Source organism: Hibiscus syriacus, unplaced genomic scaffold, assembly GCF_006381635.1.
Source record: "Hibiscus syriacus cultivar Baekdansim isolate YM2019G1 unplaced genomic scaffold, ASM638163v2 tig00116951_pilon, whole genome shotgun sequence".
In the NCBI taxonomy this organism is placed as follows: Eukaryota; Viridiplantae; Streptophyta; class Magnoliopsida; order Malvales; family Malvaceae; genus Hibiscus; species Hibiscus syriacus.
Window position 1 is genome coordinate 2,237,975 of NW_024063482.1, and position 26,052 is coordinate 2,264,026.

Below are 26,052 nucleotides of genomic sequence, written 5' to 3' on the forward strand. Positions count from 1 at the left end.
GGTGTTGGTCGGTTTTTCTTTTCAATGGTCTATAAAGAAACCATCTGAACTGGTGTTTTATAAAACTTGAAAGCCCAGATTCTTGCTTCTTTTAATAAGGATGAAGTGAATTTGGCTTGAAACCGAAGCTAAGTATGGAATTAAATGATTACAGATGGTAAGTGAAAGAGGAGACATAAGGCATTTATCGTCATATCCCACAGAAGAATTCGAATTTTTCACTTTGTGTTGAAGAATCGGAAAATAAAACAGAATATCACAAGAATTTTTAATGAGGTTCAGCAATGTGTTTATTACCTCGGTGCCTAGGCGGCGTTAGAAGTTTTATTCAATGTCCCATAGGTTTAGGAGCCACTGTCCTCTTTACCAGTATATTTATGAGCCATACCTAACATTATGTAACCCACTTAATCTAGTAATATCATTCAAATGGTTAAGCAAATTATTCGAGTTGCCGAAGATCAAGATAACAATTATTAATGAAATGAAGGGATTGAGTGGAAGATTATTCTGGAGGCTTCATTACTTGCTAAGGATCCAAATCCAAAGAAGGAATCAAGAATTTCAGCATCGGATTACATTTAAGACACATTCAACATTATCATCTAGGCAGTATTCTGGGTTTTTTAATTTCTCTAGCATAAGGTTAAGCATCTAACAGCATTGCGTGAAAGTAACCTAGGAATGTTTCAATCCTACGACCAGTTATTAATCAAGTTTTCTTGCTAAGTATTGTTGGTGTTATACCTCCCCGCAAATCAACTTGGACATAATCCTGCTATTTCTTCCACTTGATTATAGTCTTTTGGTGTGATACTGTGAAACCTATTGTCAACTAAATCTATTGTGGTAGTTGGATCTATCTATCTGTCGAACCATCAATAGTCATTAATCTTAAGACTGATACCAGTCATCCTACTGCTTGTTAACTGGGATAAATATACCCGCCAACCAATTTCATCATCTTTTTCACTCTTTTTCTCTCATTTCTCCAGATCACCAGCGGCGTTTTTAAGCGCCGCTAAAAGTAATCGCGGCGATAGAAAAAACGCCGCAAGAAGCGCCGACAATACCAGCGCCGCTAAAGTTAGCAGCGTTTGAGAACAAAAAACGCCGCAAAAGGTCGAGATATATAGCGGCATTTTTGGAACAAACGCCGCAAAAGGTCGAGATCTATAGCGGCGTTTTTGGAACAAACGCCGCAAAAGGTCAAGATTTATAGCAGCGTTTTTAGAACAAACGCCGCAAAAGGTCGAGATCTATAACGGCGTTTTTGGAACAAACGCCGCTAAAAGTCGAGATTTATAGCGGCGTTTTTGGAACAAATGCCACAAAAGGTCATATCTATAGCGGCGTTTTTGGAACAAACGCCGCAAAAGGTTGAGATTTATAGCGGCGTTTTTCTATACAAACGTCACTAATTACCTTTCATTAGTTAATATTAATTGATTTTTGCATATTTAATTTATGCTCTACAACACCTAAATTTAATATCATTTAGCTTTATCTAATTAACAACCATAAATTTTAATTAAGACACAAACTTGAAATCCATAACAACAAACTTGAAATCCATAACAAGAAACTTGAAATCCATAATAATAAATCAAAGTTTAAATTATGTAAAATATAATGTAATTCAACATTGTTAACTAGAATAAACAATAATAACACCTAAGATGGGAAAGAACAATTTGTAGTATATACCACACAAACAGACCATTTACAACCATCACTAGTAGTGAACTAGTGATAAAACTCAAAGTTCTCGTCATACAGAAAAGGGGAAAGAAGAAATGTGTTACATTTGGAGGCTGCCCACTACTGTACTCCTCAAGCTTAATCTCCAATTCATGGCCTATCAACCCTGCCATGTCCTAGAACAGGAAGTTTGACAAAAGTTAGTTGAATCAAATTGTATAATTTACATAGTTAGTCGAAAGCCTAAAATTATCGGTCATATACAAGGTTTGCTACCTTTGTTAATGGTGAATTTTCCACAAGAAGATAAAATAAATCTTACAATTTCTTGTTTTAATATAATATCAAATGAAAATTATGAAATACAGCTACTTACCAAAATTAACTATAATTAATTATGATTATGAAAGATTAGGAAGTAAATAAAAAGTCAATGCTCATCACTTGAAACATCGATTTCCATCTAGTTCTCGTTGAACCATTTTGTTATTGATGCACATATATTTATTAATAAGAGAGATGGACAGAATGTATACACACTCTCTTCTGCGTTGAAATGCATATTTCTTTATTTTAATGAACCAGTACACTATAAAATACCTTAACAGTGGCTTTCAGTTGAAAAATGTCTTGACAGCAATGAATAATATATATTTCGTTTATTAGATTGGTACAATATCAAATCAAATGCAATGCATAAAGTAAACAAAAAAATAGATGCTAATGGAAGTGTAAAGAAATTACAGGAGGATTTCAATGTGACTTACATCACAAGTGGACCCCAAGGTCCAAGATCCTTGTCAACCCATAACAGAAAATCCTTCAGAATCTGCAAAGAAAACTTGTTTTCATCAACATAGAGGAAAAAACCAACTGGGTAATTGCACTAACAGATAATATTTGGAAAGCTAGGGAGAACTGAAATCCTTAAGAATTCATGACCCTACTTAATCTTGTATTCCTCATAAATCTTGGCTTATATTTACCCCAACTTTGCCATTTGTTTTAGTTTCAGAAATGGTATACAATTAGCTTGTTTTACATTAGGTTCAAAAGTAGAGCCTTGGATGTAAATTAATCTTCAAAATCTATGAACAAAATCACAAATTTGCACTTATAACATCATGCCCTAAAAATCATGAATATGAAGTAATGTATACAAACAGCCAAATGCAGTGAGCTATAAAACCCTTCAATTCTAGTAATATATGATATATATATTATATTGCATCCTTTTTAAGTTTCTTTAAGCCAGATTTTCACTGGTACCATTAAAACCATTACAACGATTACATGAAAAGCATGCACATCATGCAACTCGTGAACTCCATTGTCAAAAATCCCATCACTTTCGAATTTCTCTAGAATGCTCCATTAGAACAGAATGCCAAGGGAATGCAAGTACAGTAGGGGAAGGGGATCATGCGGGGCCTACATCCCTAGCTAACAAGTTGCCAACCTATGGAAGGATGCATATAAGAGAACTTAATGTTACCCAAAGAAAAAGAAACTTCCTGCATCCACTTGGAAATATGGGAAAGCCAATAATTCAGCAGTGCAAAATAATGTTTAAAGGAATTTTAAATGGTTTCATGGTTAAAAACATATACCAAACTATAAAATTAGATAAAAAGAAAAAAATTATATATATATAATTATAAAATTTAACTCACACTTCCTATTGTCTTCTGAACAACATCAACACGTTGGAAAGCCCTTTCAGCTTCCAAAGTCTGCACTCTAAGCTTCAGATCACCCTGTTCCTGTAATATGCAGCATTTTGCAACAGTTTAACACAACAACTATTTTAACCTTTCAAAATGTATTATAGGAATCTCGAACCCTACCAATCTTTGGATGGTTTCAGCAACCTTCTCAACTCTATCTGCCTGCCCAAATAAGTTATAGAATGCACGGGGCTGTCTGTCCCATGTCTTTCTGAAGTCCTGAAATATTTATATAGGTTATCATGAAAATGGAACTTTATCATGAAAAATACAATTAAATCTAGAATCGAAGATTAGAATATTACCTTCAAGGCAACTTCAACTCCAGCTTCACGGAATCTTAACAACTCTAGTGCATAGCTAGAAGCAATAAAGTGCAATATAATCAGATATACAGACAAAATAAATGACTAAACCATAATAAGGTAAGTAAAAATTATAAGGATCTTAAAGAGATAAAACCACACTCACGGTTTTGCAATCTCAATTATGTTAAATAGAGGATCAAGGCCCTTCCCTATGCCATCTAATACTGCATGTGAAATAATACGTTGTGCTTAAGTTCTTGTTCAATACAGCACAAATATAAATGAAGCCACCAGGTTAATGTATTACCTGAAAATGATCTGACAACAAATGTGAATGTGGCAGGGAATCGAAAGGGTTGATCTGCTGCAATGGTTAATAAATCTTCCCCTGTTCATGTAATGTAAAATTAATGAGAAGAAGTAACCCACTAAAGAAAAAATGAAAGGGTAAACAGCTAAATATTGACTCAAAGGGATATAATGGAAATCAATATATCAGAAGAAAAATAGTTCAACCTTAAAAGAGGAAGGTCTTTCTAAGGACTTTTAACTGAACCTCATATAAAGGAAGACAACTCAAGTTTTCAAGTGCTTTCAGTAGTGAACCACAAGTAATGTGTACATGAAAAACATTTTTCGTGTCAAGAGAGAAAAGGCCAGAGCTTGCAAGGGAGGCAACATTTTCATAAGACATAACACTGATTTTTTTTCTAAACTGATCTGCTAGTAACAAAGCTGACATTATCTTTTTCCTCTGATTGCTTATTTATGTATGTCCACGTATTATAAATGTCAAATAAATTGCAAAACAAATTAACCTATTAGATGCTTAGTGAGTCTTCCCCACTGAAGAATATGAAAAGGTCTCATGTCCTCTTTGCCGAGTTAGTTGGCGCATTATTAAATCCTTATTGATGCATTCAAGAGTGTAAAACCTTAGTTTACATTTATAAAGATAAAAAGCATAAAATATATTACTGATTGCAGCCAGGCGTTCCTTTTTTTTCTCTATCTTTTCCTCATTTGTCAATGGAAATAGAAAACTACAGCTTATGTATCTCTACTACAGCTATTGGTCTTGATACCTAAAAAAGGTATTATAGGCTACAAGAAGTCTCCTAATTATGGGAATATACTAATAGGCTACACCATTTTTTTTGCAGAACAATTTCTAATATCAGTAATTTAGGTTTATAGTTGTATCATAAACCTTTTCTTGCTTAGCAAAGAAAAATTATGCAATGAGGAACTCACTAAGTTGATTTTGTAATCTGAGAAAATAATTATATCAAGCAGGTAACTGCCAATTACAACACATTTTAGTTCTAAAAGGAAATACTAGATATATGAAATGAAAAGCACACCATTCCTTTGAAACTACGGCATGAAATGATATATATGCTACAATTTTAAGTGCAAAACATAATAAGCAACCCATGCCCCTTCACCTAGCATTTCCACAAATAAACTCGAATATCTTGAGCATCCAAGGTATTTGTATAAACATAAAATCTTACTGGTTCAGCATGGAAAAACCCATGAGACAAAATTTGTTCCAAGTAAGATTCAACAGCATATCTGCCCAACCTGTATGGCATATAAAATGTAATAATTGTCAAGAGCAAGAAGGATAACTTACCCGGATTAAAAAAACCCATAAAATCATCAAATAAATCAAATAATCAATCCAAAAGGAGAAAACAAGAAGTACCCAGATCAGAAAACCAAAAGAAAAAGGCAAAATAAAGAATAAACAAGAGAAAAGAAATATACCCAGATCAAGAAATTGCATCACCTACAAGCAACTGTAGGGTTAGGATAAAAAACAGTCTCAAATGAAGGTAAGCATAAAACACTAAAAGTAATTAGAAACGGATCAAAGAATGTACATGCCTTGGAAATTGCTATAGCTTCATCTAAACCTGGGCGGAGGGGTGTCCAACAGCTCTCCAAGTTTTAGATCCCCCAACATTAAAGTAGTAACCAAAAAATGTCAGGTACAACAATGAATGAACAAATCTTAAACAAAATTGAAATAAAGTTGGTAGGTTAAGGGGGGGAAAGGGCAAAATGGATCAGAACTAGGTACAAGGGGGATATACATGGGCCAGAATGCAGCCTAGGGAGCTAATAAATGTTTCAATATCGTTCGGAATCTTTAAATTGCTTTCAAGGAACCAGAACTAAGTCCACATTCAAAATCCTGGTTAGAATAGAAAACTATAAGCAAAAGTGTAAATCAAATCAGCGCTATGACACAAGTCCATTCCTTGACCATTATTCTGTTCGCACGCCAGTAGCTACTAAAAATTATCAAAATATCATCAGACATAAAATAAGTTTTAACAGATTCTTCTTCCATTATTGATGATAATTAACAGAATGAAAGTCACAAGTTCTAAATTTAATGCAACGGGTTGATAAGTGTGCAAAGACTTGTATCCACCTGATCAGCAAGCATCCCAAGGCCCATGTTATTCATAAAATCTTTGACAGCACTACCACCATTCTTTTGACTTGCAAATTGAAATTTCTCTTTGGCTTTATCTGGATTTATCTGTTATATTGCTAAGGTTTAAAAATGTGCATCACATGATGAGCTAATGTAGAAAAATTCAACCTTATACCATATACCTCAAGAGCCAACAAAGGAGAATTCAGTCCATCGATAGAAACAAGATTCCCTCCTGCCAAATCCTTGAGATAATGAACAAAGCAGATGGTTAAAGAAGGGTCCCACAAACTAACTTCCATTCTTGAGCATTTTCTGTTTAGAGTTAAAAAACAGAAACATTTATTGATACCAGAGAAAAAGAGTCACTTAAGGAGTGAGCAGGATCAGTTGAGATCACAATGGTAGGGTGGCCATGGTCTGCAAATTTTACAGCAAGAGAAGCAACACAGCTTGTTTTCCCCACTACAATCAATCACCAAGCGAATCAATTATGGTCACTGGGGTAAACAAAATATAGAATAGCATACAGGAGAAACAGCGTTACCTAGAAAATGTACAGTATGTGGTACAGAAGTAAAAATCGTTGTGGTTCTATGAGAAGGGATATTATTTTGGGGTTTGGGTGTGTAATGAGATATTGTGTTGGGAATTAAGTTTCCTGGAATACGTGAAATAGAGCGAAAACAACGAGATAGTATCTTAGAACTGGAAATGGATGATATAAAAATTTGGGTAAATCTCAGAAATTCAAATAGAAATGAATTTGACCACACTTGAGTGTGAGTGTGAGTGTGATGATGCAGAGGAGGCAAAGCCTGGAGTGGCAGCAAGACCACGATTACAAGCTACGTTAAAGCAAGTGAAAAAAAAACAAGCCCGCTTACTGCTTAATTTTTTAAGTTTTGAAAGCTGCATGATGTCCCAATCACACCCGAGACGGTTAGCCCAATTCCTGAATTCAACCTCTCCCTGAAAGCTCCACTTCATCTTCACCTGCACAGTTTTTTCCCCCATATTCCCACTGTTTCAATTCCCCCAATTGTTTCGCGTTGTTTAAAGTGAGATTGGCGAAGAAGCATCATATGGGTTTGGGTAAACGGCGGGAATGAAAAAATATGTTAAGGGGGAAAAATGAGAAAGGGTTAATGGTTAAACGCCAATAAAGTACTAGGTTTTAGCGGCGTTTGTCTAAAATCGTCACTAAAGTATGAGTATTTAGCGGCGTTTTTGAATAAAACGCCACTAAAGTATTAGGTTTTAGTGGCGTTTATTTAAAAACGCAACGGTATATGTACCCTATTGCGGCGTTTGTTTAAAAACGCCACTAAAGAACGATTCTATGGCGGCGTTTGTTTACAAACGCCACTAAAGTATGAGTTTTAGCGGCGTTTTTGCATAAAACGCCTCTAAAGTACTAGGTTTTAGCGGCGTTTATCTAAAAATGCCACAATATATGTACCCTATTGCGGCATTTGTTTAAAAACGCCACTAAAGTATGAGTTTTAGCGGCGTTTATTGAAAAACGCCGTTAATGTTATCATTTAGTGGCGTTTTGGATATAAACGTCGTTATATGTACAAATTTAGTGGCGTTTGCTTTGAAAACGCCGCGTCAAACGCCGCTATATACTTGTTTTGCTGTAGTGCACCTTCCTAGTCAGACAACCAACATTACAACAACAACAACAACAACAAAACCCAATTCCCATATGCAATGGGGTAAGGGGGAGGTAGGGTAGTAGGCTGCCCCCAACGCCAGGTTGAGAGTAGCTTCCGTGGAAGACCTCCGGCAGTCAGAAAATTAAAAATATAGATAAAATGCAATGCATGTATAAATAAATACAAAAATACATAGTTGAACAGTATTTATATGCAGTTATTAATATCATTAATATCATATGCGCGTCTGTAATGGGCAGTAATCCCTGCAAAAAAATTCCTGCGAAAAAATCTCTGTATATAGACAGAAACGTAAGACTTGACTAAAATTAAAAGTGGAGAGAATGATACACAGAAGTCAAACGATAGCAAGCCCAGTTCTAAGCCTTCATAAATACCAATAACAGAAACGAATAAAAAGTAGAAGTCATGGAAATTACTACAAAGGCATTAAAAGAAGACAAAGATGATACACCCTAGAGATGTGACCTACACTACTCGACTATCCTAGTCTTAAGTCTCCATACTTTCCTATCAGAGGTCATGTCCTCGGTAAGGGCTAAATCCATCAAATCAGATCTCAAGCAGTCTTCCCACTTCCGCCTTGGTCGTCCTCTCCTTCTGGCACCGTCGACTGTAATCGACTCTACCCTCCTGACCGCATCTGACGATAGTCGCCTAAGGACATACCCAAACCACCGTAGTCTTCATTCCCTCAATTTTTCGGAAACAAGCACCACCCCCAAGGACATCCTAATAGCAGAGTTTGTTGTCATATCCTACAGAGTCCTACCGCATGTCCATCGAAACATTCTCATTTCTGCGGCCTCTATCCTCCTTACATGATCCTTCTTGGTTGCCCAACATTCTGATCCATACAACAGTGCTGGTCTTATTGCCATTCTATAAAATTTTCCCTTAAGTTTTAGAGGCACCTTCTTGTCACACAAAACTCCAGTAGCGGCCCTCCACTTTAGCCATCCCGCCTTTATACGGTGTGTAACGTCATCATCTACACCCCCATCTTTATGTATCATAGACCCTAGGTACTTGAAACAATTCTTTAAGGGGAGAACATGTCCTTCTATGAATACTTCTACATCTTCTTCGTTTTGGTCCCTACTGAAGTTTGAACATAAATACTCTGTCTTATCAATATTGATCCTTAAACCTTTTTCTTCCAAAGCAGTCTTTCAGGTAGCCAGTCTACTATTCAACTCAGATTTTGTTTCAGCAACTAGGACAATGTCGTCAGCGAAAAGCATACACCATGGTACACCGTCTGGTGTCGCACAATAGATGTCATCCATAATCAAGGCAAAGATGTAAGGGCTAAGAGCCGACCCCTGGTGGAGTCTGATTTCCACCGAGAATGCCTCGGTGTCGCCAACTGTAGTCCTGACGTATGTAGTAGATCTACAATACATATCACGAATCGCCCGGATATAAATAGTTGGGATCCGTCTCGTTTTCAAAGTCTTCCAGATCGTATCGTGGGGAACGCTATCATAAGCCTTCTCAAGGCCAATGAACGCCATGTGAAGATCTCTAGACTTTTCCCTATATTTCTCCATAAGTCGTCGAAGTAGATGAATCGCCTCCGTGGTAGACCTACCTGGCATAAAGCCAAATTGGTTTTTCGAAACCCTAGTAACTTGTCTCAACCTAGCCTCTATCACCCTTTCCCATAGCTTCATGGTATGGCTGAGTAGTTTAATACCTCTGTAGTTACCACAACGTTGGGGATCTCCTTTTTTTCTTATATATTGGTATCATCGTGGACTCTCTCCACTCCTCTGGCATCTTGGCAGTCTCTAAAATAATATTAAAGATATTGGTCAACCACTTAACTCCCTCTTCTCCTAGAGCCAACCACACAATGATAGGAATTTGATCAGGACCGACAGCTTTGTCCATTCCCATCTTTCTAAGAGCCATTTTGACTTCCTCAAACCCAATCCTACTTGTAGGGCAGTCATTGGACGAAGTATGATGGTCGGATGACCCATCAACGGTACTATCTCTACAGGGAGAGACACCGTCATTAAATAAACCAAAGAAGTAACTACCCTAAACCCTCTTAATATCATGATCTTTCGCTATAAGAACACCATTGTTGTCCTTAATAAATCTAATGCTACCTAGATCCTTTTTCCTATTCTCCCTAGATTTTGAAGGCCTAAAGATGCCGTTTTGTCCTTCCTTGGTGTCTAATCTCTTGTACATTTCCTCGAATGCCTTATCCTTTGCTTTAGCCACCGTTTTCTTGGCTTCCCGCTTTGCCTCCTTGTATCTTTGTTTAGCTCTCGACCTTTCTTCGTCGTCATTGCATTGTAAAAACTCCTTGAAGCAAGTTTGCTTTGTCTTCACCTTAGTTTAGACTTCGTCGTTCCACCACCACGATTCTTTATGTTCCTTGGCCTTCCCTGTCGGCAACCCCAGGGTTTTTTTGCCCACCTCTCTGATGGAATTTGCCATATTTTTCCATAACAAATCTGCATTATTTGAGTTTGTAGTTCCAAAACCTGTATTAGACAAAACCTTACTCCTAAAGTCATCAGCTGTCGCTCCATGTAACTTCTTCCAAAGGATCCTAGGTTTACCTAGTTTAGCCCTCCTATGAGTGTTTTGCCCGTGCGGTACGCGAAACACCAAAACCAACAATTTGTGTTGCGATGCACATGCCTCTTCAGGGGACACCTTACAGTCAATGCAAGCCCATCGATCCCGATTTCGAACCAAGATGTAGTCGATTTGGGTACAATGTCCCCCGCTATGAAACGTAATCAAGTTCGCATCTCTCTTATTAAATAAGGAGTTAGTAACCACCAAATCGTGAGCAGTAGCAAATTCAAGCAACGTACGCCCCTCATCGTTCCTGCTACCATAACCGAAACCCCCATGAACACCGTCATACCCGTCGGTTGTACTACCTATATGGCCATTGAAGTCTCCCCCTATGAAAACTCTTTGGTCCTCCGGAATGCTCCTAAGTACATCATCTAACTGATCCCAGAAGCAACGTTTCTCCCCCTCCCCTAGGCCAACATATGGGGCGTACACTGAAAGGACATTCACCACTTCCTCTTCTATAATAACCTTAAGCATCATGATCCTATCCCGGTATCTACAAACTTCAACTACATTTTCCTTGAGCCTAGAGGATACCAAGATACCCACCCCATTTCTAGCGTTATTTACGCCTGAATACCACAACTTGTACCCATTACACTCTCTGGCGCGAGCCCCTTTCCACCTAGTCTCCTGAATACATGCAAAATCTATTTTCCTATTATTAAGTGCGTCGGTCAGCTCCAGCAGCCTAGCATTTAATGTGCCTACATTCAACGAGCAAACTCTAAGTCTAGTCTCCTTGTCACCACTCTGTCGAGCCCTCCCCCTATACGCCCCATGGGCTCTAAAAGAAGGACATGACCTCAAGAAATCATCTATAGTCGAAGCTATAAGAAACTATGAAAAATGAATCCAAAGAAGACAGAAGATGCACCAATAAAACACTAGAGAATTGAGGGGTACTAAAAAGCCTAGTTGGTTACTAAGTAGGATTTTAATTTATTGCTAGTAAGTTTATTAGTAATTATAAGATAAAATGCATAAAACACTATAATATCCCTAAAAAGATTTTTAATTTGATATCAAGTAATATAATGAAATTTTAAAAAAGACGCCAAAATAAGATCTAAAAGATTAATAAAAAACAGTAGTATGTAGAAACTACACTACGAAGCATGTAACTAGATATTTCCAAATTTACAGTCGGAAGCAGCCGAATCTAGTCAAAACAGTGCCTTGGAAGTAACGAACGAAAGAAAGGAGCGAAATCCAACTAGATCTATGACAAACAAAGAAAATTAAAGTTACCAGAAACAGAACTGAAAGAGATCGGAGAAAAGCTTCAACAATTTGAATGGAATTTGAACTGAAGCAGTGCGAGCGTGTTTTCTCTTCTTCGTCTTTTGTCAACAGAAGAATACACCTATGTAGTTGATAATGGCATTTAAAATTTGGAAACTTAAGAAGATTATAACAATAATGATTAATAAGAAGGAACAGAAAGCAATTTAAAAGAAGATGCAGTTGAATTTTTAAAGTAAATAAAGCAATAAATCTTGAATTTTCAGATCTGGAAAATGGTGTGATGGAGATGGTTTCAAAGAATTCCTCAGCGTATGGAATTGAAGACACAAAAAGAAGAAAGCGTTGGTCTGAAATGGGAAAAAGGAACAGCCAAAGAAAAGATCAGACAACCAACATTGAGATACTTAATCCATAAGCTCTTTGATTGGAATCTTTTTGCAGACTGATGTGTCATGTGACTAAATGGAATTTATTCTTAGAATAATTTAATGGTTAAAAGGGCAATAGATGAGAAGAGAAAAGCAGGTCGATTATGATAATAATAAGTTGACAATTAACTACATTGTGGATTGGTGTTTCAGTGCCTATTCGGCTAAGGTAGTAATATTAATCTGATATGCTGGATATTGAGCGAAAGCTACATCTTCTTCAATTGTTTAAGAATTTTCCCCAGCAACTTCATCCTTTAATGTTGTTAGGCTATTGCCATGAACAATGGCAATGGGATAGGATCAGCTCGGCAGCTCTCATTTCTCAAAATAACCCAATAGAGCATCCCTCCCGACTCCAACAAATATAGCCTGTTGGGCCATTGGCAACTTTTAAGTCCCATCTGAGAATCCGCCCCAAAGCCCATCTTCTCACCATGCAAATCCCTCTAAGATTCTGATAGTTGGCTTCCCTCAAAACATCATAACCCCTTGATTAAACATGATTGGGGTCATTTTCAGACACAAAGAATCATATCCAGAAGCAAAAAGCAAAAGCGAAAGCATTGTTTGTGGCAATTATACCAACAACATCATCAGTGTTTTAAAAATGTAACCTTTTAACTATTTATATAATATGATCAATTTCTGGTATATGATAATTACTCTGTTGATCGATTCAACTAATAATTCAGAAGAAAAATCAATGTCATCTTGTAACATCAATCTAACAAAGACAAATGAAAAGCAGAAAAACATATTTTAAGCAATTAAAGAAATTCATATGCCAGAAAAACACTTGTGATCTCTTTCGAATCTGCCTTGTGGGGGCACGGATATTAGTAGCTATAAAGTTAAAAATGGCCAACCTATGGAGGAAATACAAAGAAAGAGAAGAAGAAAAAAAAGATGACAAAACAGTACTTGTTTATAGATTTTAGAAATTAATATTTCACTCTCAGACAAAGCACATGCTTAAGCAGCAGCAATCATTTAGCTCTCCTGCTTTGTTGTGATCCCCGACATGCGTCAATTCTTGACGATAACACAGCGAAGCTCCAAACTCTCTGCTTTCATCCGGACCCCTTGTTCAACAAAAATGTGCCATGTTTTTCTTAAATGCCTGATTTCATGGAAATATAATATTATTTTTTTTTAAAAATATATGAATTCGAACGGCTGCTAATCAACCGGATCTCTAGTAGATTCTTTGGTTGCTCTTGTGGTCCTTGGCTCACTTCTTTCAAAACCTCTCTCCCAAAACACGTTCTATTAATTATTCCCCACTTGGTTTCAATCACTTGATCATTCACAATATTAATTCTCAATAATTTTTTATTTATTGCTAATAATATTAATGTCGATATCATTTCATCTTTCACATCCTTAATCTTCAATGTGAATGTCCTTTTACCTTTTATCGTTTTAGTCCTTACCTTTCGTATCTCCTATGTTCTTATAGTTCTAGTCCTATAAATAATAGCTTCGTAAAGCTTATCACGCACAAACAACAGGAAAATTATCTAATCTCGAATTGTATTTGTTTCTTTTATTATCTCAATAAACAGACATTTTTGTTCGAATTAGACACACTTAATATGAAATGATTCGCAGTTGATAGGAATCTAAATGTTATAATTTGGTAAAATATTAAATTGTGTAATGATTCTAACTGATGATAAGGAATCAGAATGCGTAGGAAGCAGGAGTAAAATAGAAAATTTCTTCATATACTGATGAATCAATTCATCAAATAAACTTTTGTAAGGAAACAAATGACTTTAAATCTTATTTGTTCTTAATTTTTGTTTGTTAGTGGAGCGTACTACACGTTATTCATGTTGATGCTCATCAAAGAATATCATATTCTCTCAAAGCAAATTAATCATTAATCATCATCAATTACGATAAATTACAAAACTTATCATTATTTTGGAATGAATATAAAGTGATATATATGTGGGCTCATATACTTTTATTGTAGACCATTTAGATGTTTTATGGTTTTAATCCATGTGTTGACTACATATGATCACATACATCTTTATTTTTAACCCACAATTAAGCATTTACGAGACTACTTTCTCAGTTTATCAAATTACATACATGTTTTTCAGATTTTACTTTAAAGACAGTTCTTCTTGATAATGATGGTGAATCTATCAATGATTTTTGCATGCAATTTGTATGTTAATTTGGAAGATCAAAATCATAAGATTCGAGATTTCGACATGAAAATTCAAGATTTTTAATTTATCATGGATATAGGTATATTTTCAGATTTTATGTGTTGTTATTGGTAGTTTGACATGACGGATCATGAATTTAGATTTTGTATCATATTTGTTCACGGTTCTATTATTATTATTATTATTATTATTATTGTGTTTACGCTTGTATGAGTTAAAGACTTCATTGGCTAACTCTTTATAAAGAGTTTGGTTTTATTCTGTGGTCTTGTACGGGATAATGCTTGTCAGTGAGAGCGAGTGTAAAATATTTCTTATACTTGTGTTTGATATTGAAGTTAGATTCTAAGAGTGACTCTTGGGATATTGATGGGTAGGTGAATTAAGTAGCCGACTTCTTAGCAGCAAGTGCTTAATTTGGACAATCAAATGGGCTTCTACCGGCTGAATAAATCAGCTCGACAGATTGAAGACATGCTGCAAAGCAATAGAAAAGGGCTACCGCTTTCTTTATTGTAACCAAAACAAAACTAATAATCCCTAAAAGAGTATTATTCTCGTTAAAATCTTGTGTTCAAGCAGTTACGTCTATAGAGTGTGTTTTGTAGATGACTCAAATTATTATAAATAAATATTACCTAATAACCACCTTAAACTATTAAAAGAAAACTAATAAAAATCGTACTTTTGGCTTCTATTATAAGTAGCAAATTGTTATCGAAAGGATTCCAAAATTTCCCTCAAAAGTCCAAATCACATTTATTGCCAACAAAATATGATGGTGAAAGATATATTGTTTCCCCCCCTCAAATTTTGTACTGGTTCGACTCTAACATTTAACTAAGAGACAACTATATTGTAGATGGCCATGGGTGTTGTTTTAAATGATTCTCAATTATGAACCGGAATCCTTACAAAATTATTCACATTATTATTTCATGTCTGATAGTACGATGAGATGGATCGATGTGAGCAATAAAGTACCTAGAGTCCTATTTAAAATAATTAATCATGAATTTTGGACTTACATATTACATTAACGGGATGTAAAGTTACTTAACATACATTGAAATTAAATTCAGTGTTAAATTAATTAAATGACCTTAATAGTAAAAGAGAGTGATGTTCTCCTTAAAAGTTTTGAGTTCGAACAGTTGCGTCTACAGAATGCATATATTGTTAATAACTAAGAAAGATTCTAAATATGTACTATCTTATAATCACTCGAGACTATTAAAAAACAAATTAAACCATAGTTTTCTATTTTGTTTTTATGATACATTTGATTGAATTGATAGACTGGTGGGTAAAAAACATATTGATGGCAATATTGAACTTTGTTCATTCAAAATTCATTCGAAAAGGAACAAAAAATACAGACACAGAAATAACCAAGCATTTCTGCAGTAGTTTTGTATCTTTCTAAAATGTTGTGTAGGGTTTTGACATTATTGGGCTTCCGAAACAAGGAAATCTACAGTTCAAACCAGCGCAAGCACCTTTAATGTCCTTTATCATAAAAATAAAAACACAAAAAAAGTATTATCAATTTATGGGATGGACCAACTGATCATAAATAAAAATAAAATGCATAATTATTTAACAATGAATGCTTAAATGCGCTTAAATTAGATTAAAAAGATCGTTCTTATAATTAATAGATCGGATATTGTGGACATATTAACAAATAATATTCTAAAAATAAAGAAACAAAATTATATCAAAGTAAGGGATTAAATCCTGATTTCAACATAGTAAAAGGACTGAAACTATAATTAGACCTAATTTTAAATCATGGTCATTTAAAAAATATTCCTCTTAAATACTTTCCACAAATAGCCCAACAATGTTTATCTTTACACTTAACGATAAATAAAAGAGCTTTAGCCATGGCAGTTGGCCTTAGCCAAAACTTGACAATAATAATGTGATGTATGATCGTAAATGGACAACATTCATCAATCTGTCGCAATTAAACTATTTATGCACGATGTCGTTGAACAATAACGAAGAAAAGAAAAATTAAATTACATGACACGTGTTTGTATGCTTCTGCAATTTTCTTCAATAATTTCCTTGATTTAACTTTTTTTTGAGTCATATTTGATTAGATGTTTAAGTAAAATTCGGTGGCATGAAGTATAAGATAAGATGAGATAAAAGTAGTGTGGATTGATGTAAAAATTTCGAGATAATTTGGTGTAAAAATCTCATATTAGATACGTGTATGTATTGATATTTTATGTAGATTTTAATAAGAAATAAAAACCTTATCAGGTTAGTATAACATTAAATGTACTTATAGTTTGATCCGTAATTAATAATATTTTTGAGTTATAAATTAAAATTGTTTGTCCACCTTCAAAAAGTGGTATACGAGTTTGGTTCAAGTTCACATCACGACAAGACAAGAAGACAAACATGATTAAACCATAAATATCAAGATTAAAAAATGAATTATGACAATTAAAATATTCAAATGAAGGTTCTACATAGTTAGTAAAATTGTTAAGACATTATTGAATAATGATACCACTTAAAAATGTAATAGTAGAATCAACTGAAGGTAAAATAACATTGAAAAAACTTGTAAAAAAATAAAAAAAAAACGTTAATTTTTATTTTTCAATAAGTAGATGAATTTATCTTTGAAAAAATTTCAGATACAAAAAACGCAAACCAAACTTAAATTTTTTTTGCAACTATCACTCAAAAGACCAGGAAAAGAAAAAACAAGTATGTTTATAATTGTTAACAATTGTATTTGAGATGTTGAAAATAATAAATTTAGACACATCGATGACTATAATAATCGTGTGAATGTTGTAGTAAGCGAAATGAAAAGAAACGATGAAACTTAAGACAAGATTAAAGTGATGGAAAAGATATTATAGTCGTTAACACAAAAATATGATTATGTTGTTATTGCAATTGAAGAATAAAAAGATTTGTCTCAATTATCGATTGATGAGTTTACAAGTTCACTTTAAGCCCATTAGCTGAAAATAAAGCAAGACGAATATACTATAAATGTACCACAATTTCTGCAAAGCAAGTTGTGCTTAAACGAAGGTGATGCCAACAACAGCTAGGCACAAGTTAGAAGAAATTGTGGTGGATGTCTTGAAAGATATAAATGTGGATGAAAAACACGTATCCATGGTGGTCAATCATATGATAAAGGATAAATAAGTGAAAAATACCAAACATCAAGTTGTGGACAAAGATTTAAAGGTCGATGCGAATATCAATAAAGAAATAAATTTCATGTACGATGTTATAGTTGCAATAAGTATAACCACTTTGGTTATGAGCGTAGATCAACTCCCAAAGAAGAATAAAGAAGTCATGTAACAGTTGAAAAGGGAAAATTGAAAAATCCCATGTATTCCTTACCTACATAAAAGTCCTATAAATACATGTGCCCACTAAAAAAAATCAGTATTGTACTCTGAAACATGAAGATGCTAGAAATCTCGTAATGATGATGCTCTTCAACAATCCAATCTATTAACCTATGAATAGAAACATCTGAACGTTGAGGTAATGATGCTCAATGGTACAGATCTACTCTACTATACTACTTGTAGTTCATAAATGTAAGTTTGTTGGGAAGTAGAAGCAGAGAGTCATAAGTATAAACATATGATGCCTTTAATGGCACATACCATTTATCATCAACTATTATTCACATGTTGGTTTTACTTGGCTTCAGTTATCAACCCATATACACAATGAGCACGTTATCAAGCAGTAGCACATATAATGAACAATAATGGCATATGATATCGCATAGCACGATAGCTTAGATAGAGAATAATGGTATCACATAGCATCGATAATGATTCTTACCATATAAGTACATGTGATTGTTCGGTCTCACATAACATCGGACACGACGATAGAAACCTGATCATGCATAGTTCGGTAACAATTTTCACAAAGCCTCAAGAAGATATTGACTGGTTTCACTTGGCAGCTGGCTAAACATGCATAACAACATAAGCAATACAACCAAACACATCAAGTGGGGACATTTCCTCTCGCTTTTAGATCAAGCAATCAGGACTTATTAATCATTAGGAACTTATGGCTTCGAGAATTATCATAACACTTTCTCACAATTTCACATTTGTCTTGAGAGTGCACACATTACTGATTCTTTGATCACTTTTGATTCAAGGTACTTATGGGCACTTCCATAATTTTACCCAGTAGGATCCAGAGGGTTACAAGGAGTGTTAGAATTCAATTTTGACTAGAAGCAGGTTCACGTAAATTTGGTGACATGAAGTATTAGATGAAATATGTTATAATAAGATGGTTTGGATTGATATAATGTTTCCATGATAATTTGATATAAAAATCACATGTTAAATATATGTACTTGTTGGTATTTCATGAATATTTTAATATACACTACAAACCTTATCATGTTGTAAGTAACAGCCTATAAATATAAGTTATAATATGTTATATACAAATAAAATTATAGAGATAGCTGTAAAGTGAACTTGGTAAAGTAAAAGGATTTGTGAGTTTGTAAACTAGCAACAATTTGTATTATAAAACTAAATTTATTTGTATTATAGCTGGTAATAATATTTGTGAGTTATAGTGTGTTCACTTTACACTCCCAACAACCTTGTGATATATTCATGTAATGGTGTATGACTGGTGGATTTCTCTCTCTCGATTGTTGACAATGTTGCAAGGCTAACGATGTTCACGAATAAAACTTTTATTAATGAGGCCCACGTCCTCGGTTTCGGTTTTGTATGCGTTACACTAATAAAAATAGAACAAAATTTCTTTTCAAAAAAATAATAATTAACCGACTCGAATCAACTTTTATTATTTCGATCCATTTTTTAAACCAAAATTCGTTACACTTTTCTTAATTTTTCATTTAGGTTCAAAGGAGTTTATTATATTGTGAAACAACTAATTGCAAACATTACGTTACAATGTTTATGTCACTAAACTGGAACAATGTTTTGACAAACCAATTTGCATCGTCAAAATTAAAACTAAAACATTGCATTCCTAAATTCTAACAAAAATATATATATTTAAAGTTTATTTAATTTTAGTTAAATGAATAATTAAATTAATTAGTTATTTTTGAATTAAATTAACTAATCATCAAAATAAAATTTTAAAATTCTTTTAACGAATTTCTAATTTAATTAATTTATAAATTAATCGATTAATCAACTTATTTTAATTCGATGAATCAATTTGATTTTAACTATTTTTTTTTTAAAAATAATTTTAACTAAACCTTATATATTGTCTATCTGCACAACTTTTTTTTCCTCCTGAAAGAGATTTATTCAGGCATGTGATGTTTTTCATTGAACATTAATATATATATATATGATTACTACTTTCTTTTATTAGTTTGGGGTAATTACAATATTATATCTGTTTAGAATTTTTCGTAATAATTGATAATACATACACACTCTACAGACGTAGTTTTTACATATGGTAGTACAACAATTTCTTGACATTCCATGAAGCAAACGATTGCAACAACTTTTTTCTAATCATGCATAAGCCTTAGCAATATATGAAGCTAGTTGTGAATGTGTATGGCTAAGATTTATGATTCAACACGTACGAAATAATTGTGATTTATCACCTGGAAAAGAAGTTGTTACTATCTTATTTGAAGATAATACAATATGCATTGAACAACTCAAACGTGGATACATCAAAGGTGATAGAACATTGTACCTAAATTCTTCTTCACTCGTGACCTTCAAAAGCTTAAATAGATAAAAATTAATCGGATCACTTCAAATGAGAATTATACAGATTTATTCACTAAGCCACTTCATACAACTGTGTTTCAGAAGTTAGTACACTACATTGGAATGCGTCATTTTAGAGATCTCAAGTGATGTAGTCATTAGGGAGAGTAAATACTCGTTGTCCTTTTTTTCCCTTTACCTTGTTTTTTTCCTTCTGGGTTTCCAGGTAAAGTTTTTAACTCTGTTTTGAAAATCGGATCGGACCGGTCGGTTCAACCGGGAACCGTTGCTTAGTCCGGTTCAACCGGGAACCGTTGCTTTGTCCGGTTGAACCGTTATTAGTGAACCGGCCAGAACCGTTGAATCGTTCGAATCGGACCGGCTGAAAACCGGAAAAAATCAGAAAAAACCGGGATTTTTGTTTTTTTTAAAAAAAAATTAAACCAAACAACGTCGTTTGTTAAACGAGCCAAGTCGAACTCGAGTATTGCTGAGCTCGACTCGAACTTGAAAACTTTAAAAGTAAGCTCAACTCAACTCAAACTCACAAGTTAAAAATTATCAAGTTCAACTCAAACTCGAAATATAATATTGAAACTTGAACTAAAAAAAAATTAGAAGCTCGATTGAAGCCTAAAATTTGAGCTTGATTGAAGTGAAAGAATATTTATATAATTATAGTTATATAATTTTGTTATGATTTTTTTAACCCAAAATTTATTTTTTAATTATAGTTATATAATTAAATTTATTATTTAATATATTTTACCTTAAATATTATGTTGTAGTTAATTTGAATCATTTTGTTTCACTTGATTTTATGGTTTTTAACTTATATATGTTATGACTTGCTTTGAATATGACTTGTGATATAAAAAATTATTTTTTTATTAAATATTTTTGGTATTTTTATTTAATTTTTTAAATAATTATGACATCGTCCGGTTCTTCCGACCGGTCGGACTGGTTCGACCGGTTGAACCAGTAAACCGGTAGCATGACCGATTCGCTAACCGGTCCGATTATGAAAACCATAGTTTTTAATGAGGCAGCATATCAAGCGTATACTTATGTACTATTTTCTTTCATTAGGTTTTTGTTCCATTGAGTTTTTTCTTGTAAATTTTAATGAGGCACAATTAGATAATGAGCATCCAAAGGGGTTCATGTACTCATTAAAATATAAATATATTATAATTATTAGAAATCATTCCTCACCCTTATATATATATATATATATATATATATATATATATATATATATATATATATATATATGGGGTTCATGTACTCATTAAAATATAAATATAGATACATTTATCTCTATTTTCTATTTCATACCTCTCTTTTATTTTAAAAAGAAATTTGAATTTAAAAAAAAAATAATCAAATGTAACTTAAAGAATAAAAGTCAAATTAAAAATATATAAATATTAATAGTTAAATTTATTATTTTATTTATAGGATTATTAATATATTAAAAGTATTGTTGTTTTAATATATTAAATACGATATTATCTATGAACACAACTCGAATAAATCCAGCTGTTGGACTCAATTTCACAGTGGTTTATTTTATTTTAGGATAAACTACATGTTTAGTATTTAATTTTTTTTTTTATTTTAGTATCTAAACTTTACTTCTTTTTTTAAATCATACATAATATTTAGTTTAAATTTTAAATTGTTATTATTTAGTTAGAAAATTAATAGAAATGTTGACATAATATTTTGTTATTTTTTTAAATTATAAAATGACATTATCTTATGATGACGCGTTAATACAACTGTTAAATTTTTAGTAATGAGATTTAAAAATAAAACATAAACTAAACATTAAATATAATTTAAAAAAATAAAATTTAAATACTAAAAAATAATTTAAATACTAAATACGTATTTTATCCTACTTTTAACACGAAAGTGACATTAGTGCATGCTATACTAATCTATGGCACACCGATCACTGTCTGTTTTTTATTTATTGATTTGTCTTTTTGTCCGTAGCACATGCATTGCTTTCCATAGAGTAATATTGATGTAATGCATAGCTACTTTTTATGTTTTTGATGTGATATACGTAACATCGTTATTGTAATACATTTCCATGCTAAAAGCACGTGGCGGTTCTTGAGCCGTCGTATCATCATAGATATCTAGTATAACGTTTTTAAATTAATATTAGATGAAATAATAATTTTTTCGGTTTCATTTAGGGACGTTTTTATTCAAAAATTATATTGATAGAGAATAATTACCTATCAGATATCGCTTTAGAAAATTTTACTCACGTCTTTCATTACGTGGCACTAAATTAACGTATGGTGTGGATGATGATTCACGTCTTTCTTTATAAGATGCTAGATCGGTAAAATTTTATAAAACGGTACGTAACATGTAATTATTTCATGTCAATGTGATTTTTGGGTAAAAAATCCCCTTTTAGGTCTAAGGTTTAAATTAACAATTCTAATAAATTAATACGATAATAATTTTTCGAAAAACTCATATAAATTTATAGTCTCTTCAATATTATAAATTTATAATTCTATAGAATTAAAAATATAACTAGGACAACTCAATAAAATATAATTATATTGTTGTTTGCTTCTTAAAATTTAAATATAGATGTATTTCATCACTGACTTTCTTTAGTGCATCCAAAAGTATTAGTTTTGTGTCCCCATGCTACAACAAAAAATTGTGAATAGTTGTTGTCGACATGAGTACATCCTCCCGCGTAATTAGTTGCAAATGCATTATATCATTTTCAGTTTCATCATCAATAGAATTTTCAATAACACTAGTTATAATTTATTAATTAATTAATACCTCTTCAAATTTATAAATTACGTGATCCAGACATTATTAATTTATGGGTAAATTACAAATTCGATAACTGAACTTTACTCTCTTTTCTATTTCACTCATTGTACTTTAAATCTTTTCAATTTCTCATTGTATTTAATACATTGTTTTTTTTTGTTATTCGGTCGTTTCCTCACTAATGGCGTTATAAATGGGTTGTTTTATAGATGTAAAACGACGTTGTTTTGGTGAAAATTTTATTTTTTTTTAAACGACTTCGTTTTAACGTCGTTAACTATTTAACGGCTGAGTGACAAAAAACTCAATATATTAAGTTTGTTACTGTAATAATATGAACAAAATGATATTGTTTTGTGATTATTGATGTTTAAAATGATGTTATTTTAGGTATCAAACTTTAGAGATATATCGATTTTATTACTACACTTTTAAATAGTTTTATTTTGGTATTGTACTTTTTTGTCGTCGTTGGCAACCAATTACCATTTGTCAGTGGTCTTTTTTACGGCAAGATTGGTACCAATATATTTGTATTTCATTCCTCTTTCTTCTAATGAGATTGACTTTCCATGAAATCCACTCAAAATAGGCAAAAACTCATTTTTTTTAAGTTCAACGTGTTAATACTTTGATCTCTTCTGATGACCATCCGATGAGGTTAGTTTTAAAATATATTGTTCGTCTTCTCAAAATAATACTTCTCATAATATGGATTTTTGAACAAACACCCTATATCCCTCAAATCTAAGAAAGTTTTCAACCCCTAAAAATAATATATTTTTATTTAATTTCATCGGTTTTTATTGAATTTCGTGAAATTCAATCACAATAGAAGAAAATATAATGAAAAATGAACGTTTTGGTACAATCTTATCACGAAAGACGATTGGTGACAGTCGATGATCGATTATCAGCGGCTACTGAGAAAGTACAATATCTAAAGTTTAATATCGAAAACGATGTTATCTTAAACACCACTTGTCATATTAAAATGATGGCATTTTTTGTGTGTGTTATCATAAGTTCAATAATATAACTGAAATGAACATTAAAGTTTAATGTCATAATTACAAAATTAAAAATTTAATAATGTGAATGATACACCATTTAAAATTTAATGATATCTAATATATTTTATTTATTAAAAAATATTTCTTCTAAGAAAACACAATTCAAGCCTTTACAATTTCAAACAAAATCATGCCTCTTCCGAAGCGAAAAAATAGCCACACAACATCTGAAACGAAATCAGTGCCGCACCCCGTCCTTTGCTACCTTGTCCGCAAGCACATTAGCTTGTCCACTCTGCATTTTAAAGCCAAAAAACAAATTTAATCCCAACTACTTTTATAGTACAAAATGGATATCCTTTGTTCCCATATGTAATGGAGTAAGGGGAGATAAGATAGTAGGTTGCCCCCAACACTAGATTGAGAACAGCTTCCGTAAGAGACCTCCAAATTATGATTTTTTAGAATTAGTATAATTTTATTATGACGTGTTATATTTATAATTATTTTTTGGTATGTCAATTAAGGTAATATAAATTAATGATTTTTTTTTAAGAATCCAACGTACTATATATTAAATTGGAAGACGTGCCTTTTCTTATTGTGAATCGCTTTAATAGAAATAAAATTTCGAGTGATGCACATGTAAATTATAATAAAGTAAATCATTGAAGTTTTTCTAAATGATCTGGATTCAAATAATGTTATTTGTTTGTATATATAAATTTAGATTATGACTTTTTTTTAAATAAATAAATATAAAAATACTTTTTTATTATTAATTTAGGGTCTTACAAGTAGTAATATCTATTGTAAAAACTCTCAATCATTTAACAATAAACATCCAAATACTCTACGGTATAGAATATACAAATTGCTTTTTAGAGATTCATGAGATTATATATTATATGTAGGGATAAATTGAGAGATACAATTATACCTTTCAAATGTTTAAATTTTAATTTAATTTAGATATATTTTTTATTTCTCGTAGTGGATAACATAATGTAAATTATAATGTCGTATAGTATATACAAATCGCTTTTTAGAAGTTTATGAGATTATATATTATATATAGGGATGAATTGAGAGATACGATTGTAGCTTTCAAATGTTTAAATTTTAATTTAATTTAGATATTATATATATATATATATATATATATATATATATTAATCATTTAATTTTATATCTCCTCAAAAAATTATAATATAATTTTTTAACTTCTGATTTTTTTAATATAAAATTACGGGTTCGTCTTTAATTATATGTGTATTATTTAGGCTTAATACAAAAAAGGCCAAAACTATACCATTTTTTTAAAATGGTGCCTAAATTTTTTTCGGTCAATTCAAGTGTCTAACGTTACAAATGTTACCACTTTAGGTGTCATGGTCATAACAACCGTTAAAATATTTTGTTAAGTGACAAGTGTCACGTTTATATAATTTTAAAATTTTTATTTAAAATAAAAAACTTACAAATATTTTTATTAAAAAACCCCAATATTTTTAGAAATCTTAAACCCAAAAAACTTTGAAAACCCTAATTTCAATCATATACCAACGTCAGTCGCCGCATTTGCCGTCGGCTAAACCTATCCCTAAATGCGCCTCCGCTCGACAATTAGTTACCCGACGAATAGCTATCCGAAAGCCCCACCCGACGATAAAATAGACGATAAACCCGATGAACCATACAACTAGAATTCGCAACACACGACGACTCCGATAACCATATCGACGACAAGACTGACGACAACAAACAAGGGAGATGTCAAAGGTGTCGAAGGCGTCAAAGGCTGTGGTCGTAAAGGGAGGTAAGGTTAGGGTTAGGTATTTGGGATTTTTAAGGATTTGAGACTTTTTTTAATTTTAGAAAAATATGTTTTTTTTAAATATAATATATTTTAATTTTTAATTTTAAAAAAATCAAAATTATCTTAATGTGATATAAGTTAATTAACGAGTTTTTTTAACGGTCATTATGACTGAGATACCTAAAATAATAATATTAGTAACGTTAGATACCTAAATTAACTTAAAAAAACAATACAGTTTGAGCATTTTTTTTAATATTAAACCTAGTGTTTAACATGGCGTAAGAGCC

The 26,052-nt window shown here is 32.4% G+C and overlaps 2 long non-coding RNA genes across 2 annotated transcripts; both read right to left on the reverse strand.

Moving 5' to 3' along the window:
* Positions 1 to 3,917: 3,917 nt before the first annotated feature.
* LOC120188891 lies at positions 3,918 to 4,748 on the reverse strand. Its single transcript, XR_005522453.1, has 3 exons — positions 4,715 to 4,748; positions 4,044 to 4,124; positions 3,918 to 3,960 (listed from the first exon to the last, which is right to left on the reverse strand). It is a non-coding gene; the product is annotated as an uncharacterized LOC120188891 (long non-coding RNA).
* Positions 4,749 to 6,269: 1,521 nt separating this feature from the next.
* On the reverse strand, positions 6,270 to 6,603 carry LOC120188989. Its single transcript, XR_005522464.1, has 3 exons — positions 6,541 to 6,603; positions 6,371 to 6,433; positions 6,270 to 6,293 (listed from the first exon to the last, which is right to left on the reverse strand). It is a non-coding gene; the product is annotated as an uncharacterized LOC120188989 (long non-coding RNA).
* Between the last annotated feature and the right edge of the window lie 19,449 nt (positions 6,604 to 26,052).